At 38.5% G+C, this 8,619-nt stretch overlaps 1 protein-coding gene across 2 annotated transcripts in view; it reads right to left on the bottom strand.

Annotated features, from left to right (window-relative positions):
* ISL1 (ISL LIM homeobox 1) overlaps positions 1 to 152 on the bottom strand; it is a 10,173-nt gene extending 10,021 nt beyond the window's left edge. The window contains exon 1 of one of the 2 annotated variants that reach the window (XM_075854910.1): positions 1 to 152. This exon is cut by the window's left edge and continues 176 nt beyond it. The gene's annotated coding sequence lies outside the window, so the exon portion shown is untranslated. The other variant, XM_075854909.1, reaches the window with a different exon arrangement.
* Positions 153 to 8,619: the final 8,467 nt, after the last annotated feature.

Below are 8,619 nucleotides of genomic sequence, written 5' to 3'. Positions count from 1 at the left end.
CCTTATCTCTTACTCAAACTTCTCTGCTCCAACTCAGCTCAATCTCCATTGGTGTGACGCAGGGCGAGGCGACGTCAGTGCTGCCCCTGGCTGATTGGCTGAACCGTGCACCCAGCAGCTGGCCTTATTATCACATTACAAGTCCTGGAGTCCTGTGTGTGTGGTGGGAGCCACTACTAGCCTGCTGCTGCCTGTACTGTGCTGCAACCAACACCCAGAGTCCTGCCTCTCACCTACACTGATTTCCTTTTATCCATGGACTGCATCTGAGGCTGAAAGGGTTAATAACTATTCACTTGTATGTATGGATATATAACAGTCTCACAGTATACAGCATGTCATGCAACTCATCGTAAAGCAACTGGTGCATGCACTGAAAGGGTTAACTCTCACTGACTATGTCACACATAATATCACATGCAGATCTGGTGTTTTTCTGCACTGCAACTATTGGATGTTCATTATATTCCAACTTTGGATCTATCTATCTATCTATCTATCTATCTATCTATCTATCTATCTATCTATCTATCTATCTATCTATCTATCTATCTATCTATCTATCTATCTATCTATCTATCTATCTATCTATCTATCTATCTCATATCTATCTATCTATCTATCTATCTATCTATCTATCTATCTATCTATCTATCTATCTATCTATCTATCTATCTATCTATCTATCTATCTATCTATCTATCTATCTATCTATCTATCTATCTACCTCATATCTATCTATCTATCTATCTATCTATCTATCTATCTATCTATCTATCTATCTATCTATCTATCTATCTATCTATCTATCTATCTATCTATCTATCTATCTATCTATCTATCTATCTATCTATCTATCTTTTATATAAAATGGTCATTTATAGTTTGATTATGTTCTATATGTGGTTGGTGGAGCCCAATAATTCTGTGTGTGTGCCCATGAGTCTAAACAAATAGACTGTCTCAGGCTGTCTGAGTCCCAGAGCCAAATGCAGAGCCCTGACAGTCATTGTGGATTTTAGGCCATGAGCTGCTTCCGTCTTACTTGTCCCATAGACAATAGAGGTGACCTCTTAAGCGTTTGTTTACTTAAGATTTTCACAGTCGATTATAAGAAAGGGTTGAGAATTAAAGTGCTACAAAAAGAAATGATATATACCTTAATAAAACAGTATTTATGAGCAGATCATATATATATATATATATATATGTATATATATATATATATATATATATATATGTATATATATATATATATATATATATATATATATATGCATGTGTGTGTATGTATATATATATATATATATATATATATATATATATATGCATACGTAAATGCCTGTATTCAGAGGAGAGACGTATTGAGTCGTACCATCTAATAGCCAATAGCCCGGTATTAACATGATTACAGCATAGACTTTACCAGCCCCCAACCATAAAGATATGTAAACTAACCAATATCTATCTATCTATCTATCTATCTATCTATCTATCTATCTATCTATCTATCTATCTATCTATCTATCTATCTATCTATCTATCTATCTATCTAATCTATCTATCTATCTATCTATCTATCTATCTATCTATCTATCTATCTATCTATCTATCTATCTATCTATCTATCTATCTATCTATCTATCTATCTATCTATCTATCTATCTATCTATCTGTCTGTCTGTCTGTCTGTCTGTCTGTCTGTCTGTCTGTCTGTCTATCTATCTATCTATCTATCTATCTATCTATCTATCTATCTATCTATCTATCTATCTATCTATCTATCTATCTATCATATATCTCATATCTATCATCTCTCTCTCTCTCTTTCTTTCTATCTCTCTCTTTCTATCTCTCTATCTATCTAGTATTCAGTGCTACTGCCGCTGCACTGTGAGTGTATTGCTGTATATGTGTCTGTTCTTTTCTGGAACCCACTTGATATTGTGATTGTTGTGGAATACATCAACCTGGTGATTAACAATTTAGACAATATTTCCAGAATTGGGTCACAACAGCGACCTCTTGTGTTCACTTTGGAAATGAGCCAATTATGATAATGCGGACACGTTCTCTGGCCTTTGTGTTGTTCTGAGATGTAGTCTCACACATTGTTTCACTGTGATCAAAGCTACTTGTACAAAATTATAAATAAATCTGCCCTCGTTTTAAAATTTAGGACTACACTTTAGGGCCCGTTGTATGGCAGCATGCTGTGATTTCTAGTTCCTCTGAAGTTGTAGGACTACAAATCTCAGTATGCCTCCCTATTTAATAGAAGTTAATATTTCTATCCTCTAGTTGGATGATGGAGCGTGGACCAATCACAACACTGTGTAATAGAAATAAAGTCAGTGCATGTTTAAATCAATAATGATTTTGTTACTTAGTTAAATTTTTGTTGCTCATACACTTATATTACTAATGCATACAAACCCATATATATATATATATATATATATATATATATATATATATATATATATATATATATATATATGTATATATATATATATATATATATATATATATATATATATAGGACCACATATTACAGACATTGTTTACTACTTACTAGAACGAAAATTACTGGGAAAAATGTGATGTAATATCTATCTATCTATCTATCTATCTATCTATCTATCTATCTATCTATCTATCTATCTATCTATCTATCTATCTATCTATCTATCTATCTGTCTGTCTGTCTGTCTGTCTGTCTGTCTGTCTGTCTGTCTGTCTGTCTGTCTGTCTGTCTGTCTGTCTATCTATCTATCTATCTATCTATCTATCTATCTATCTATCTATCTATCTATCTATCTATCTATCTATCTATCTATCAATCTAACACATAGTGCACTAAAATAGTAATCATCGAATATAAATAACTAGCACACATACTATATATTTACACAGTTGCCAGTTTTTAGTACTATCTGCACTTTGTGCTATCTAGTTTGTCCGTCGGGGTTGTGTTATTAGACTGTAGATCACAAGGACAAGTGTTTGGCATTAGGTTGGCAGCGGTGTTGGCATTGAGTTGGCATTGGTGACTGTGTTTGTAAATGATGCACTTTGTGAGAGGAGAGAGGTTTCCCCGCCCAGCCTGCTTTGTATTGGGAGGAGAATATAGTCTGAGCTACCCTCTAATAATTCCCCTGCTTACCCTTTAAATACATGTACAAGAGGCTGGTGGTGGGAAGGCACTGCCATGTATCTGAGCTCTGTCCGTATAGAGGAAAGGCATAATCACAAAAACTGCCAGCTCCATCCAAATCATGGATGACTTGTGTATTCTGGGATCACTGGAAGAAATAGTCTGTACTTGGATGTGAAGCTTATTATGTGCAGTCGACCCTCGTTAGTTTGTGCATCAGGCAGTTCGTGTGTCACATCAATGCAATGATCCCAGATATCAATATGTACCCGCAGTACAAAAACTTCATACAACAAAATGTATATGATAATAATAATAATAATAATAATAATAATAATAATAATAATAATAACATTTCCACATTGGCCAATTATGATAATTTGGAAAGAAAGCGGAGTAAAGATAATGAGTAAAAAAGAGAGTAAAAGAAACAAGAAAGAGAGAGAGAAAGAAGAAAGGTAAGAAAGGAAGAGAAAGAGAGAGAGAGAGAAAAAGAGAGAGAGAACGAGAGAGAGAGAGAGAGGGAGAGAACGAGAGAGAGAGAGAGAGAGGGAGAGGAGAAAAAGAAGGGGAGAAACAGAGGGAGTGTGTTAGAAAGTGAATGGAAATTAGAGACATTAAATGAGGAAATAATTATGACAAAAACATGAACAACAATAGCAATGGCAGCAACAAGATAACAGATATAATAAAAAAGGAAGAACAAGAAGAGGAAAATATTACAAAATAGAAGAAATGAAGAGAGAGGAAGACATATGAGGAGAGAAATTAGAACTCCGACCTTCGTGTAGATGCAGTGAGAGGCAGCAGGGGCAGTACATTTTACACCTGCTGTTAATAATACAAGAATAAACAAATACACACATCTCCTTGCAGGGACCATCAGCCTGGACACATGATCAGTCACTGGCCATTACTCAGGAGAGTGATGTGAGAGGGTGCTCGATCTTTAATCTCCAAGTCCTGATTCATGAATGATCAGAGGAATGGACCACATCAGCACCATATATATTATAGCAGGGGTATAGTGTCACGGAGGACCTGCTCTTTAGTAAATTGAGAACTAAATCCTCCTCATACCATCTGATAGGATTACATTCAGCAGAGTAGAAGCCCCCTTTTTACTTTTTACTTTGGACCACTATCCTCAGCAAAATGCATTGCCTATATAGATATAATTATACATATATGTCTGCACTCATGTAATATCTATCTATCTATCTATCTATCTATCTATCTATCTATCTATCTATCTATCTATCTATCTATCTATCTATCTATCTATCTATCTATCTATCTATCCGTAGCCGTCCGTAATTCCAGAAGCATTGCTATGCGACGCCAGGGGATTACCCTAGATTCATCGCTGTTTTTTTGTGGATCAGTAAATACGGATGCATTATGGATGCACTACAGACCATATTTACGGACACCTTCTCGTATATGCGGATGATTTACGGATGACTACGGATCATATTTACGGACAGTATTTACAGATGGATGAAAAATACAGTCGTGTCATGAAGGTTGAAAAGACTTGTTTCTTTGTTCAACGCACAAACTATGTAACTATGTTACTGTCTGCACAAAGGGTATAAAAGTTCTTTGGTTTTGAGACTCGTTATTTAATATGGCACAGGGTCAGTACAGTTTGGGACAGTTTCACATGGGTGTCAGAGCCCAACATATAATGCAAATTCCAGGGCCTTATGGGACTGTGTATACACACAAAATGGTCCTTACCGTGTACCCCATTGTCTTACAACAAGGCTTCACTATTCATTTTAATACTATGATGAAGCTTTCAACAAATCTGGAGAGTCTGTCCATCCTTTCTATGGATATTGATTCTTTACTACCTCTTACCGATAACCCCTTTCTGGACTCCAGTCCTCATTTTTTTTTTCTTGAAACATACTGGCACAGTTAATGTAGAAATTCTCCGGCTGCCATTGTTAATAAGGTTGGCACTGCTAATGAAGTCACTCTCTAGCGTGCACTGTTTTTGGGGGCACTCCGGCTGGCACTTGTAGAAAGGGCACTCTTTAAAGAGGCTCTGTCACCAGATTTTGCAACCCCTATCTGCTATTGCAGCAGATCGGCGCTGCAATGTAGATTACAGTAACGTTTTTATTTTTAAAAAACGAGCATTTTTGGCCAAGTTATGACCATTTTTGTATTTATGCAAATTAGGCTTGCAAAAGTCCAAGTGGGCGTGTTTAAAGTAAAAGTCCAAGTGGGCGTGTATTATGTGCGTACATCGGGGCGTGTTTACTTCTTTTACTAGCTGGGCGTTAGGAATGGGAGTGTATGATGCTGACGAATCAGCATCATCCACTTCTGTTCGTTAACACCCAGCTTCTGGCAGTGCAGACACACAGCGTGTTCTCGAGAGATCACGCTGTGACGACACTCACTTCCTGCCCCAGGTCCTGCATCGTGTCGGACGAGCGAGGACACATCGGCACCAGAGGCTACAGTTGATTCTGCAGCAGCATCAGCGTTTGCAGGTAAGTAGCTACATCGACTTACCTGCAAACGCTGATGCTGCTGCAGAATCAACTGTAGCCTCTGGTGCCGATGTGTCCTCGCTCGTCCGACACGATGCAGGACCTGGGGCAGGAAGTGAGTGACGTCACAGCGTGATCTCTCGAGAACACGCTGTGTCTGCACTGCCAGAAGCTGGGCGTTCTGAAGAGAAGTGGATGATACTTCTCGTCAGAACGCCCAGCTAGTAAAAGAAGTAAAAACGCCCCGATGTACGCACATAATACACGCCCAGTTGTACTTTTACTGTAAACACGCCCAGTTGGACTTTTGCAAGCCTCATTTGCATAAATACAAAAATGGTCATAACTTGGCCAAAAATGCTAGTTTTGTAAAAATAAAAACGTTACTGTAATCTACATTGCAGCGCCTATCTGCTGCAATACGAGATAGGGATTGCAAAATCTGGTGACAGAGCCTCTTTAACTGGCACTGTTAGTGTGGGCACTCTGGCTGGCATTGCTAATGTGGACTCTGTTTTATGTGGACTCTCTGGGATTATTAATGGGGACCCTCTGGTTTTATTTATTGGTGCACTCTGGTGCGGTTAATAGACATGTTATGGTCAGTATTGGAGGGCAGTTATTGATGTGCGAAAAAAAATTTCCTCAGAGCACAACATCTAAAATATCCTTGATAGCAATTTTAATTAGATGCCAACTATCTCTTAATATAATTTTCCAAAGAACATTTGTGAAGTGCGAGCTGATATCAAACTGGTTACTATTAGAGATGGCACCACTTTTCCTTTGATAAATCTGTCCCATTATTTTGAAAATGACCCAATTACATGACCATCATCAAAATCCAGAAGAAATGTGGAACATGGTAGATTTATCTGACCAAAAAGAAATACTAAACATATTCTGGGGGCATAACCACCAGGACAGCAGGCATAACAGCCATTATTGGGCCCAGCCGCAGAGGGGGACCAGTTCCACTCAGAGATGAGGTGCAGTAGGTGATCACTGTGGATGATAGAAGGAGCAGTGGAAAATTAAATGTATATAAGGATGTCTTCACACGCTTCGATAATGCGTACAAGCAGGCAATGTCTCGCTTGCGAAGCTGTTTACTACTGGTCTTGAAAATTATGGAACGACATGTGTTTACATGTGCTGATCCCTCCATATTGCGATGAAATTTCAATCATAGTCACATGCTACAGAGGCGGGGCACCAAAGTCTAGATAGGTGGTTTAATTGCCAGACCATTGGGCACATTTACACACAGGGATTTGCAGATTCTATTCAATCAAAATATTTAGCATACCTGAAACTTTTGGTTGCCTATGAGCATTCACTCATTGGGACGATTGTGAGTGTAGAACGAAGTTAGTCAATTAATTAGCATTATTGAAGCGCGCAAACAAAACATGCAAAAGACAAAAATAAGTCGAGACTCAAATAATCATCAGCTTTTCATCTTCTTAGCTCACTTGCAGTTGAAGGTGGTCATGGTGAAGTGAGTATATTCCAAGTTTTTGTGTTGGGCCCAAGGTAACATGTTGTGAGCACCGTCTATCCGTCATCAATACAAAATGTTACACACTGATATCTATCCCATTCCCGTGCTCTCTGTAAGCAATGGAATGTATCTGTGCAGATATAGAAAAAAAATCACAATAACGTGTTCTACCAAAATTATTGGGGCACAATAGACGGAATTAAAAGTTTATTGTATTGTACATGCCACATCAGGGGCCAATTGCCCGGAAACCTCCCTGTGACCAGGGCCTGAAGGCCCTCACATACAATAGGACTCAATTGAATCTGCGTCCTTAGGCCCCGGATAGAATTTACAGCCCTGGTAAGGCAAAGGAACCATCTGTTCCCTTTCCCACGCTTTGGTGCTTTTCTTATTATGCAGGCGGTGCAAAAATGTCATCGTGTCGCCTGTATTGTTTCAATGGAGCAAGCCTGGTTAGAAGAGACCAGGCCTGCATTGATGGAAGATGGCATCGGAACAGGGATGGGTGAGTGTACGTGTTGTGTCATGGGGCATTATCAACAGTGTGCACTGTGGCACTATCTACATCTGTAGTATTATATACAGGGGCACGGTGGCACTATCTACAAGGGACAGTGTGTGGAACTATCTATATAGGCACTGTAGCACTATCTACATGGGCAGTGTGAGACACTATCTATAAGGGGAAAGTGTGTCGCTATGTACAATGGGCACTATCTACAGGGGGCACTGAGTGGGGCACTATCTACACTGGTTTTTACACTATAAATAGGTGTCAGCACATATCCACTAGCCTAGCCCTTTATATTAGAGCTTGTATTATAAAGTGCTAGACTGGTTGATGCGTGCAGACCAATAATCGTAGCGTAAAAACCAGAGGGTAGCGGGAGCGTAGCAAAAATAACTTAGTTTAAAAAGTATGAATTTGGAAACCCCCCTTAAAAAACTCCTGTATCTGCCCCTGTGCATAATACATTTAATGCAACTTTCAACAGACTAGACATACAGTACTTACAATATGTCATGTCTGTTGCACATGTATACTGGTATTTCACACCTACGATTAGCCCTTTTGATGCATCTGTTTTCAAAATTATTATACATTGTTGGAGATCAAGATTAAATTGGTGCATATTTTTCATACATATGGTAAACATTACTTATAACATTTTTGTAATGCACATTAAAGAGGCTCTGTCACCAGATTTTGCAACCCCTATCTGCTATTGCAGCAGATAGGCGCTGCAATGTAGATTACAGTAACGTTTTTATTTTTAAAAAAACGAGCATTTTTGGCCAAGTTATGGCCATTTTTGTATTTATGCAAATGAGGCTTGCAAAAGTACAACTGGGCGTGTTGAAAAGTAAAAGTACAACTGGGCGTGTATTATGTGCGTACATCGGGGCGTGTTTACTACTTTTACTAGCTGGGCGTTCTGATGAGA

The sequence above is a fragment of the Rhinoderma darwinii genome, chromosome 1, assembly GCF_050947455.1.
Source record: "Rhinoderma darwinii isolate aRhiDar2 chromosome 1, aRhiDar2.hap1, whole genome shotgun sequence".
Taxonomy (NCBI): domain Eukaryota; kingdom Metazoa; phylum Chordata; class Amphibia; order Anura; family Rhinodermatidae; genus Rhinoderma; species Rhinoderma darwinii.
Note: the sequence above shows the minus strand (reverse complement) of the source record. Positions and strands in the feature narration are given on the sequence as shown.